Source organism: Protopterus annectens, chromosome 10.part0 (genome assembly GCF_019279795.1).
Source record: "Protopterus annectens isolate FY-2018-M chromosome 10.part0, PAN1.0, whole genome shotgun sequence".
Lineage (NCBI taxonomy): Eukaryota > Metazoa > Chordata > Ceratodontiformes > Protopteridae > Protopterus > Protopterus annectens.
In genome coordinates this window covers 1434094293-1434107637 of record NC_056744.1, presented here as the reverse complement: position 1 = coordinate 1434107637, position 13345 = coordinate 1434094293, and positions in this window count along the sequence as shown.

Genomic DNA, 13345 nt, shown 5'->3' with positions numbered 1-13345 from the left:
CATCTGCTTTAGGCCTGTGATTCTTTTAGTGAGGTATTTGTGTGGCCTTTCCACTTGTTACAGATGTCTTGAGAGGTACATACCAAATGGGGCATTGTATTCTATAATGGGTCTAATGAGGGATGAGTACAGTGGGACAATGACCTCCTTTTTTCTGGATGAAAAGCCCTTAGTGATGAGGTGTACAACTGTTGTGGAGATGTGGTTATCGAAGGTGAGACCACTGTCCACCTGTGTCCCTAAGTCCTCTTATCACACTTTTGGTGTTTAGTGTACTGCCACCTATATGGTAATTCACAGATACATGTTTTTTCCCAAAGGGGATAACTATACATTTCTTGACATTGAGCTTGAGCCCATGGCTCTGGGCCCATGGCTCTGGCACCAAGCATCTGTTTCTGTAAGGCCCTTTTGTAGAGTATCCACATCATTTGGGGATTCAATAATGGCTCCCAGTTTGCAGTCATCTGCGAACTTTGTTAGCCAGAGTCCCTTAGTGTTGGCCTGTACTTCAGAGAAGTACATGCCAAACAAGAGCGGTCCCAGGACTGAACCCTGAGGTACTTCACTTGTCTGGAGCTGGATTTGGAGTCGGCTACTTTTACAGTGTAGGTTCTATCAGTAAGCCAGTTAGTAACCCATTGGGTGACATAAGAATTAATGCCCAGCTTAGTAAGTTTATCTATGATTCCAGAGTGGGGGATGGTGTCAGAGGTCTAGATAGGCTGTGTGGACCACCTTACCCTTGTCCATGGCTGTGGAGACTGATTCGAAGAAGTCAATCAGGTTCAGGAGACAAGATCGGCCCTTCACAAACCCAAACTGGGTGGGGTCCAGTGTTTGAAGGTTGCCAATGTCTTTGTTTATAAGTTCCATGATAATACGCTCCACAGCCTTACAGATGAGGCTCGTCAGACTGATGGGACGGTAGTTTCCAGGATCCAAGGTGGATCCCCCCTTGTTGAGTGGGATAACTGTAGCTCTGTGCCACTCAGTGGGCATGAAACCTGAGGTGAGGCTATGATTAAACATGACACTTAGGTGAGGTGCCAGTTCATATTGTACTTCATGCAGTACACAACCCGGGATGTAATCTGGTCCCATGGATGCTGTACTCTTAGCTTTAGAGAGTGCGTTTTTTACCTGTGCGGCTGTTATTACCGGAATTTGGCAATCTTCCAGTATTGAGATGGGCCATTTAGGGGGTGAGAGGGGGGTGAAGTTGGCACTGAATCGATCTGCCAGGATATTGGCAATATCCTTGGGATCAGTAGATTTAATGCCATTCTGTTTTAGCTCAGAGCAGATCTGAGCATTGCCATTTAGATTCTTGACAGTTATAGAATGCCTTGTGGTTGTCTTTGGAATCTTTGGCAATTTTATTTTCGTAACTAGCTATGGAGGATTTTATGAGGGATCTCAGTTTCTTACTGAGGCTGGTAAGGGAGTTTTTTGCATCCTGGGATTTTCCTCTTTTCTGCAACAGTTTCTTCCTTTTGTTGTAAAGTTTGTTTATGGCGGGAGACCACCAGTTTGGCTTCCTTTTTTTGGATGAGAGCATCTTGGTTCTATTTGGGATGGCACGATTCATGAATTAGTGGATGTGTTCGTACAGTTCCTTAGTGTAGGATTCAGCAGTTGAACTTTCAGTTCCCGTCTGCATGGGTGTCATGAAGTTTGTCACTTCTGACTTCAGTAACATGAAGTTGGCTTTGGAGAAGTTTTTTATGGAGGCTTCCTTACTTGAGGGGTGGGGGAGGGATCTGGATGTTAAGGGTGATTAGCTTATGGTCAGACCTGACTAACGAGGGGGTGACCATAGGTGTGGAGCATCGATTTCCCATGTTGGTAATGACCAGGTCTAGTATACTGGAGCCCCTGGTGGGACTATGGATTAGCTGATCCAGGGCGCTGGAATTTATGAATTCCAAGAACCGTTGGGCAAAGGTATTGGTACATGAGTAGTTTTCCCAGTTAATGGCAGGGTAGTTAAAATCACCCAGTATTAGGGTGTTTGGTTCTATCTTAATATTTTCTAGTATGTTTATAAAGGTGTAGTGAGAATCCTGGAGTATGGTGGGGGATCTGTAGCAAGCTACAATTTGGATTGCAGTCTTACCTAGTGTTAGTTGCACCTGGAGAATTTCAGACGCATTGTGTTGGGCAACTAGCCTGGTGGTGTGAATATCCTTGGTGAATTTTGACACTCCTCCACCTTTAGTGTTTCGGTCCTGGTTTGGTGGCTGAAAAGCGTGGTAAGAGTTGTAGCCTGGTATTACAGAGGTGCTCTCTGGAGCCTTGAACCAGGTCTCAGTAACTGCACAGATATCGATGTTCTCCATTTTTAGGAGTGCCTCAAGAGAGTGCATTTTGAGGTTTAGACTTCTAGCATTGAGTAGCATTACCTTCAGATTTTGCATGCTTGTACCTGTTACGGTGGTGGTTTTGTCCTTGGAACTTTGCCTAAAAAAGGCACTATAGGGGTGGCAAGAGCCTTAGCCAGTAGCCTGAATCCCAGGGGCAACAGGTGCAGACCATCTCTTGCAAAGCATTGTGGTCTGTCGATCATGTAGTCCCAGGCAGACAGATACTGGATCCCCTTTGAATGATATCAGAAGCTTAGCCAATTGTTGAAGTCAATCATTTTGTCCTTATATTGTGGTATCATTCTGGGTGAAGGCAGGATGTTACTCAGGGCTAGGGTCATACCTGCCTGGGCTACATGATCCGAGAGCTCTTCCATGTCTCTTTTCATGTAGTCCAGGGAGGTACTTCTCAAGTCATTCACTCCAACATGGACAATGACAGAGTCATATTTGTACTTGTTGTGGAGTGTCTTGAGTGCATGCGTTATGTGGCAGATCCTGGCACCCGACAGGCAGCTGACTGTAATTTTCTCCTTGTTCAACCTGGTGAGTGGGACATCAGTGTGCCGGACTATAGAGTTACCTATGACTAAAGTGTTAGGTACGTTGTCTTGCCTTAGGGGCTGTTGCTGGGTGGCACACTGGTGTTGTGAACTATGTGACACCTTGGTTGTGATTGGTGTTTGTTTGCGTTTCAGCTTCAGAGGTTCTTGTTGCTTGGACAGGTTATAGTTAAGGGCCTCTGCATATGTGGATTTAGTGTTGCTATATGTGGGGTGTTGGTGGTGTGGGTTTAGAAAGGCTATGTGTTGCTTGAGGTGTAGTGTGGGTGTTAACCTTCTCCTCTTGACTGTCTAGTACAATCTTGGGTGGAGAGAGCTTTGCTTCCATTTTGGCTATGTAAGTGCATCTCTCACAGATTGTAGTGTTGGGGGATAGGAGGAGAGGGTTGTCTGTGTACATGAGGCAATTGCTACATTGCCCCAGTATGCCCAGATTCACCAGGTGGACAGGAGAAATCACCGGAAGCTGACCCTTAGACATGCCTGGTTTGGTGCTTTTTTTTTTTTTGTAAAGTACAGGAGCTGTTTTCCCTTACCTTAGCAAGGTACTTTGCAATTATAGGCTGTTTAGTGCCTACTATTAATTTCTTCTTATTAACAAGGAGAGTTGAGTGTTTGTATCAGTTTAAGGCTTCCTAGTGCTTTCCAGCAGGTATTAGAGCAAGTGCTAGTCACAGTGATGCTTAAAGGTAAGATGAAAAAAAAAAAATGCACACTACAGTGTGCACTAGAGAAGTTAGATGTGAAAGTAGGTAACTTAAGTTTTACCTGTTTAAAAAGTTAAGGTTTAGTGGAGAGTTACTATTTTTAAAACAACAAGACGAATTGAAAGGGGTGGTCACTTTTGTATTCTGGTACTATGGAATACAGTAGGATGGCCAATAAATTTAAATAGTTGAAGGGGAGGGATTTCAAAAATGATGATTTTGTGATTACTCATACAAGCCAGTGAAAATACAGAGGAAATGAGATATATGGTCAGATTAACATTAAGAGGCAGGCAACTAGAAAAACGGTGGTATTTAACAAGACAACTGCAACTGGGTGGGAGGGCGGTAAAAAAATTCTGCCTGACTCAGAAGAGACAGAGATGTGGTCACTTTTGAAGTTTTACTATGCTGTTAAAGCAGAATGCAAGTAAAACACAAGGTAAAGAAAACAAACCACAGTATTCAAAATATAGAAAGGCAATAAAGTTATACAAAATACAAAAAATAAAAGCAAACTAACATTTCCTTCACAGCAAAGTATAGCAGAGTCTGGATGAGCCAACTTGAATATGGACTACCTATAAAAGCAACAGCCTCTAAGAAAACTCCTCCAAACAACATACTATTGAAAACAAAATCTGTCAATTCATCACTAACCCACCCTCTAGTGAGCACCTCTGCCTTACCCTAAAAAAAAAACAGTGCATCACAAAAGAGACGTACTACTAATCTCTCTCATCTTCTGCAACTTAATTTATTCCTATCAATATCTACCAAACTTTATATTTGGCAAACACACACACAATGTCTTCCAAACAAGCCCCCCACTCTAACCCCCTGAAACTAGGCTACACTGCACCAACCACTCTTTCTTCATCTTTGCTCCTAAAACATGGGCACCCCCTCCACCAAAAGGAACCACAATTCCCCTTCCCACCTTCATAGCTGATCTTAAAAAATCCTCTACAATAAGTCAAACTGCACTTGTCACACAGCAGGCCACATCACCTAAATGACTTTCAACTTCAAGCCTTACTCTCTCTCCTCTTTTAACACCTGTTAACTTCACCTCTCCCCACCCCACCCTGACTTTGTGTCCCAAAGCATTTCCACCAGGATGTAAACCTGAAATATTATCATGTAAAATTGTAAAATTATTTGTTTTTCTATTCTGTTTTGACATGTACAACATACTTCTCTGTTATACTTTTTTTAATTTGTGAATTATTTCACCTAGGCAGTATATGTAAATAACCAGTTGTGATCCATATACTGCCATGATAAACAAATGTAAGATAAAATAAAATCATATCTATCTAGCCATCAGCGTTAATTGATGTATCTGAATAAAACATTTTTTGTAATTATCAAGCTCAGTATAAATACTATTTCACTGCTGTTTGTTGAATGTTGTGCCGTTATCTTTATCTTAGAATTCCCAAAAGGGGTGCTAGCCACCCAACACTTTAAACCTTGGCTCTAGATTATTTCATTGATTTCACTGTTAAAGTGACACCCCAACCCCATGTGTAAAAATGGGAAAGGGGATTGTGGATGGATGGACAGTAATTCAAACTGTAGATTCATTTAAGGACCAGTGTATATGGATAGATACAATTTGAGATTTTCTAATCATATAAAGCAATTGGTTAATAATAGTTGCAGAACTATAGATTGCATAAAAAGATTTATAAACCTAGGAATTCAGAAATTATGAAATCATTGTTTGTTAACTGCATTTGTTAAAGTGCAGTTTAAAATATACATAAATAACATTAATTACCTTTAATCTTGAGTCAAGAACAACTCTTCAGGATGTGCAAAACTTTTTCTTTTTATTTAAATCCACATACGTCAGTGCTGGGAGACTACCTTCACAGTTTAAAAATCAGTCTCACCACACAGCAAAAATACAGAGTCTTTATTTCTTTTTTTTATCAGTATCGTGCATGCAGAATACTGACATTGAAAAATAGGGTCTCTGCAGACCCTCGTACTTCTCACTTAGTGCTGCATGTAAACTGAAGGTAAAGAAAGTGCTCAAGTACTATGGTCTAAAGAATCTGGAATGCCCAGGAAGGGAGGAAAGTACACAATGTGAAAGAGATTTTGTTTTATGTAAGCTCTGACCTTCCCAGGCTGGGATGGATAGTTACAAGGAATGTTGGAGAGTTAGAATGTTACTAGTACCGAAATTTACAAGGTCAAAAACAAGACTGGTTGATTATTGTTACTAAAAACATAATTAAGTGTTGGGAAGAATCCCGAAGCCTTTGGTGGTACTGAGGCTGGGTGGCTGGATCTAAGTAGAATTAGGAGAGGTGATGAGGCCCTGCAGAACTGCAGTGGCGAAGCCTGCTCTAGATTTGGAATAAAGAAGCAAGTGGTAGTGCTTGGTAAAAGTGTGCACTGAACTCCAAGTTGCAGCCTCCAAAATGACCTTGGTTGGTACCCCTCTGAGATAGGCTGCTGAAGTGGCTGTTGCCCTGGTAGAATGTGGTCTAATGTTGTTAGGCACTGGCTTTCCATGTTGTGCGTAGCAGAAACAAATGCAGTGTCCTATCCACTTTGAAATAGTCTGCTTTGAGATAGCTTTTCCTTGTGATCCTGCAGCATATGCTACAAACAGTTGCTCAGTTTTCCTGATAGCTTTTGTTTTGTCCAAGTAGAAGCGTAACTGCCTGTGTATGTCCAAAGTATGCAGAAGTCTCTCCCCCCTTTATTCTGGGGATTTGGAAAGAATGTTGGCAAATGAATGGTTTGGTTAAGAGCCACACTGGATATCACCTTTGGCATAAATGTTGAGTTTGTCCTTAGAGAAACCCTGTCCTGATGAAAAATGATAAAAGGCTCCACTACCATTAAAGCCTGTAGCTCTGAGACTCTTCGTGCTGAAGTTATTGCTAGGAGCAGAGCAGTCTTCCATGATAAAAGTTTTATATCTGCTGTATTAGCAGGTTCAAAAGGAGGCAAGGTCAATTTTTCCAAGACAAAGTTGAGGTCCCAAGTAGGTATTGGTGCTCTCCAGGGCGGTCTTATGTTTTTAGCCCCTCTGAGGTACTGCCTTAGTAATGGATGAGAGAAAATAGGAGGCTCTGTGTTATAGTGAGCTGAAATGGCAGAAGCATGGATCTTAATAGATGAAAAGGATAGGCCTTTGTTCAACATCTCAGTTAGGTATTGTAAAAATCTGAGGAATATTTGGAACAACTGTGTCAAAGCCTTGTGCTTGGTTCCAGGCGTAGAATCTCTTCCATTTGTCTGCATAAGATTTCCTGGTGCTGGGCCTCCTGGCCTCCAGAATAACATCCATAACAGCTTTAGAGAGAGATGTGGTCTGAGTGGCTATGTTACCTGCCATGCAGCCAGATTTAAGGTTTTGAGTTGGCTGTGCAGAATCTGATTGTTTTGTTTAGTCAGAAGGTGAGGCATTTGAGGTAAGGTCCAGGCTGGGCCTTGTGCCAAGTTCTTTAAGACTGGGTACCAGTGCTGGCGTGGCCAGTCTGGGGCAATCAGGATAATTTTTGGCCTTTCTTATCTGACTTTTAGGAGCACCTTGAGAAGAATAGGCAGTGGTGGGAAGGCATAAACTTGTAGTGTTCTCCAGCTGAATGAAAGAGCATCCACTTTCAATGCTTGTGGATGGTAAGTCCTTGTGCAGAATTTCTGTAGTTGACAGTTGAGAGGGGAGGCAAAAAGATCCATGTCCGGGCATCCCCATTTCTTTATCATGGTGAAGACCTGTGGGTTTAGTTTCCATTCGTGAGGATCCATGAGGTTTCTGCTTAGTTTGTCTGCCAGAGTATTTATCTTTCCTGGCAGGAATTGTGCTTGCAGATGAACTTGATAGGTCAGTGCTGTGTTCCACAGGGTCATAGCTTGCCTGCAAAGGGGGTATGAGTGTGTGCCCCCTTGCTTGTTTATGTACCAAATAACTGTGGTGTTGTCCATCTTTAGCAGTAGTTGTCCTGGATGTAGAAGGTCCTTGAAAGCTGTCAGGGCATTCTGTACAGTCGGCATCTCTTTTTGATTAATGTAAAGATGCATTTGGTCTGTGGACCACTTGCCCTGAATACATTTTCCTGCCATGTGTGCCCCCCAGGCATAATCCGATGCATCTGTTGTCAGTGTCTGTCTGGCTGTGGGTAAAGTGAAAGGCTGTCCCTTGTTGTGGTGACAGGCCTGTGCCCACCATCGAAACTCCTTCTGCAGGCAAGGAATAAGAGTTATTATTGCTTCCAAGCTGTGGTAATGTTGAGTCCAAACACTTTTTAAATACCATTGTAACTTCCTCATGTGCAGTCTTGCATATGGAATTAGTAGGATGCAGGATGCCATGAACCCCAACGCCTGCAGAATTTTTCTTGCAGGGAGCTGGGTTTTGTTGCCATGATTTGAAAGTAATGAGTCAGTTGCCTTTGCTTGTCTGGCGTGAGATAAGCCATCTGGGCTGTTGTATTCAAGCTTGCACCCAGGAATATTATCTCTTGAGAGGGCACTTGTTTTGACTTATTTTCGTTTACAGTGTACCCTAGGGCAACTAGTAATCTTTTTACAAACGCCAGATGTTTTAGTAGAATTTCATTGCTCTCTGCTTGAATAAGGCAGTCGTCCAAATAAGGATATATTTGAATTCCTTTTTGTCTGCAAAATGCGATCACTGGTGCCAGGCATTTTGTGAAGACCCTGGGCGCAGTAGATAAGCCAAAGGACAGTGCAGAAAAATGATAATGCATTGTGCCAGCTATGAATCTGAGGTATCTTCTGCAATTTTGTCTGATATGGACATGCAGGTATGCCTCTTTGAGGTCCAAAGTAACCAGCCAAGCCTTCTTGCCCAGCATGGGTAGAAGTTGCTGCAGTGTCAACATTTTGAATTTGGGCACGTCCAGGTAAGTATTTAGAATAGACATATCCAGTATGGGTCTCCAGGCTTTGTCCTTTCTGGGAACCAGGAACAGTCTTGAATAAAATCCTTGTCCTTGTTCTTGTTGAGGTACTTTTTGAATTGCTCTCATGTCCATGAGAGCTGTAATCTGCTTTCGCGCCTCTGCCCATTGATTTTGAGGCAGGTCTGGCATTCCTTTTGACCTTGGCAGTGTATGAAAATGGAACCTGTAACCGTGAGAGACAATATTTAGTACCCATTTGTACTGGGTGATATGTGCCAGTTTTGTGAAAAAAGTGCTAGTTTTCCTCCTAAAGGAGCTGCCAAAAGGTAAGTGCTTGGCTCCTGTAAAGGGAAGTCATTGAGACTGTTTCTTGTAAGGTTGTGACTTGTCTTCTCCTCCTTTGGGGGTTGAAGCACCCCATTGTCTTGGTCTGTAGGAGCCTTGTGGCTGAGATCTGCCTCTTGGGCATCTGTATCTGCCTCTTTGAGGCCTGTCTGACACTGGAAAGGACCAATTTTTGGAAGACCAATTTCTGCTAAATCTAGGTGGCTGTACCTGTAAGAAATCCTTTACTGTCTGCATTGATTTTGCCTTATCCTCCATTTTCTTTAATAACTCTTCAGCCTTAACACCAAACGAAGTATCATGCTGTAAAGGAGCATCCAGTACTTTGGCTTTAACATGATCAGGTAAACTTTGTTCTTTTAACCAAGCATGCCTTTGAATGACAGATCCCGTAACTGCGGCTCTACAAGAAGCCTCTAATAGGCTCATAGGTTCATACTAGGCTATCTCCCCTATGGCATTTATAAGCCTAGCCAGAGTATGTTTGGCTTTCGCCACCCATTTTAAATTAATTTTGCTATGCCCTTTTTCGAGGTTAGTATACTGTGCCTCTGTCTAACAGTGACACAGAAGTGATACCCAAGGTAAACCTACGATCTCCCATCCACTCATCAAGATTCCTTTTGAAAAGAGTCAATGAGGGACTCTGCCTAACTTGGACTGGGATTTTATTCCAGAGTGAAGGGAGCCTCTGGGTTATGAATCTGTCCCTCCAGCATGTCCTATTTATTTCAGTGCTGAGGTTCAAGTCTCGAGCGTAGCTCGATGGGATTTGGATTTTTTGAGGTGCAGCATGTCCCTTAATTCCGGGTTGGACATGGCTTTATATGTCAGGCACAGGTCGCCTCTGAGCAGGCGGTATGCCACTGCGTAGAGCTGGAGTTTCTTTAACTGGGCAGCATATGGCATCTGTTTGAGCCCTTTGATCCTCTTGGTGAGGTACTTTTGGGGTCTTTCCAGTTGCTGCAGGTGTTTGGTAAGGTACATCCCAAAAGAGGCATTGTACTCGATTATGGGCCTGATGAGGGATGAGTAAAGAGGCACGATGACCTCCACTAATCTAGATGTGAATCCCTTCATGATTAGGTGGGCTATATAAAATGTTTTTCTAACCACTTTGGCCACGTGGTTGTCAAATGAGAGTTTGCTATTAACTTGGGTCCCCAAGTCCCTAATTACTTCTTCTGTACTTAATGGATTACCACCTATGTGGTAATTTGTGGGCACTTTGTTTTTGACAAAGGGGATGACTATACACTTTTGGCTTAGCTTGAGGCCATGGCTCTGGCACCAGTTGTCTGTTTCTATGAGGCCCTTTTGGAGGATGCTTGTGTCGGCTGGAGAGTTGATTATGGTGCCCAGTTTGCAGTCATCTGCGAACTTGGTCAGCCACAGTCCTTCTGTGTTGGCCTGTACCTCCAGGAAATATATACCGAACAAGAGAGGTCCCAGGACTGAGCCTTGTGGGAAGCCACTTGTAACTGGTTTGGCGTCTGACATGGCTCCAGCAATTCTAACCATGTGGGTTCTGTCCTTGAGCCAGTTTGCAACCCATCTAGTGACATAGGGGTTTATATTTAAGCTGGTGAGCTTATCTATAATGCCCGAGTGGGGTATTGTATCGAAGGCTTTTGCGAGGTCCAGGTAGGCTGTGTGGACCACCGTCCCTTCGTCAATGGCCTTGGTGACTGTTTCAAAGTCGTCGACCAGGTTTAAGAGGCAGGATCTGCCCTTAACAAAGCCGAACTGGGTAGGATCCAGTGTCTGTAGGTCTCCAATATCTTTATTTATGAGGTCCATGATGATCCTTTCCCTAGCTTTGCAGACCAAGCTAGTCAGGCTTATGGGGCGATAGTTTTCAGGGTCCGTTGAGGCACCACCTTTGTGGAGAGGGACCACTGTTGCTGTACGCCACTCTTTGGGTACATATCCTGTAGTAAGGCTGAGATTGAACAGTAGTTTTATGTTTGGGTTTAGCTCTTCTTGGAGTTCATGTAGGACGCACCCCGGGACACCGCCTGGTCCCATTGATGCTGTGTTTTTTGCTTTGGAGAGGGTGGCTCTTACCCGAGCATCTGAGATGTCAGGGGGGCAGCACTCTGCTGGGATAGATATATGCCCTTTTGGTGGGGAGGGGGGGGGTTTGCGCTGAACCTGTCAGCTAGGATGTTGGCAATGTCTGTGGGTTCGGTGTATTTTTTGTCATTTTGGACTAATTCTGAGCATATCTGGGAATTCCCACCCAGGTTCCTAACATAACTAAAGAAAGCCTTGTGATTATCCTTAGTGTCCTGTGCAATTTTTCTCTCGAAGCTGGCCTTAGACGATTTTATGAGTGCCCTTAGTTTTTTGCTAATACTGATCAGAGATGCCTTCCCTTTTGGGATTTTGCTCTATCATGTAGTAGCTTCCTCCTTCTATTGTATAGTTTGTTTATGGCTGGGGTCCTCCAGACAGGACGCCTGCCTTTGGAGGATTGGGTCTTGGTTTTATTTGGGATTGCATGATCCATGCATTCCTGAAGGTGTTCATAGAATGCATTTATAAAGGATTCTGCGGTCTGGGCCGTATTTTCCACAGGCCCGGGGGCTTTGAAGGATTCCACCTCAGTTTTGAGGAGTGTGAAATTTGCTTTAGAGAAGTTTTTCACTGTGGTTTTCTGGGCAGAGGGTGGGGTCGGGATGTGAATATCCAGTGAGATCAGTTTATGGTCTGATCTTACCAGTGAGGGATACACTTCTGGTCTGGAGCATAGAGTCCCCCATGTTGGTGATGATCAGGTCCAGTATGTTTCCCCTCTTGTGAGAGTGGTAACAAGTTGTTCCATAGCATTTGAGTTTATGAATTCTAGGAACCTTTGGGCTAGGGTGTTGGAGCTAGAGTAATGCTCCCAGTCTATGTTTGGGTAGAAGTCGCCCAATATAATGGTGTTTGGAGAGACCTTCATATTTTCCAGTGTTCTCAGGAAGGCTGAGTGGGGTTCCTGGGTTTGGGAGGGTGGTCTGTAGCAGGCTATAAACTGGACGGCAGTTTTATCCACTGTTAGTTGCACATGTATATTCTCTGATACTTCGTGCTTTGCCACCAACCTGGAGGTGTGGGTATCTTTGATGAATATCAATACTCCCCCTCCTTTTGTGGTTCGGTCCAAGTTTGGGGCCGAAAAGCATGGTATGAGGTATAACCTGGTAGTGCTGGGGTGCTCTCGGGAGCCCTGAACCAGGTTTCTGTTACTGCACAGATATCGATGCTCTCCATGCTAAGGAGAATTTCGAGTGTGTGCATCTTGAGGTTTAGACTTCTGGCATTGAGTAGCATTAATCTTAGTTTCTTATCCCTTGTGATACCTATGGAGGTGGGTTTGTCTTTTGAGCCTTGCCTAAAAAAGGCACTATGGGGGTAGCAAGAGCCTTTGCCAATATGCGAAAGCCCAGGGGTGACAGGTGCATGCCGTCCCTAGGGAAGCATTGTGGCTTGTCGAGCATATCATCCCAGGTTGACAGGCATTGGATCCCCTTTGAATGACACCAGTACTTAAGCCAATTGTTGAAATTGATCATCTTGTCTTCATATTGTGGCATCATTCTTGGTGAGGGTAAGATGCTACTCAAGGTCCGGGTCATACCGGCCTGGGCTACATGCTCAGAGAGCTCCTCTATGTCTCTTTTCATGTAGTCCAGGGAGGTACATCTCAGGTCATTCACACCAGCATGGACAATGACTGAGTCATATTGTACTTTCCTTGGAGTGACCTGAGTGCTTGTGTTATGTGGTGGACCCTAGCGGCCGACATGAATCAAAACCACATTGCAAAGTATGTTTTCCCACTTGTTCAGCTGCATGCAATAAATCCTGCATTTCCTTATTGTCAGGGCATTCTGAGCTTGTAGACATTTTCTGTTTTAACAGAGACATTAAATATTGCTGGTATTTCAGCATGTGAAATTGGCAGTTCAAAGCCCTTACTGCTAAGGTTGCAGAAGTGTAAACTTTTTTCCCCCATCTATCCAGTGTTCTGGAGTCCCTGTTGGAGGGGACTGGGTTTTTTTTGCAGTGGAAACCTTGACCCCTTTGGGACCCTGAGAAATTGTTTCTGGGTCAGCTGCAGGGTTTTTATAAAGAAACTTATGAGAGTCTGGGACCCTGTAGTACCTATCTGGCAGGGGGTAAAGAGTAAGGAGACAAACTAGATTCAGAGAAAACATCATCAACAATATCTAACACAGGGGGTATAGCAATGGGCCTGTGTTGTGGCTGTAAAAGGAAATCTCTGAGCCTTTTCTTTGATTCTGAATAATCCTGGCTTTCCCAATGGAAATGCTCCCTCATGGTGTGTAAAGTTTCCCCAAAGGAATAATCTTCAGGAGGAGAGGCTGAAGGGATACACTCTTCAGCATCAAAATCCTCATAGGGAGGAAGGGAATATCCCTGGTCTGAAGAGGAGTCAGAGGAAATTGAAACCTGGTCAG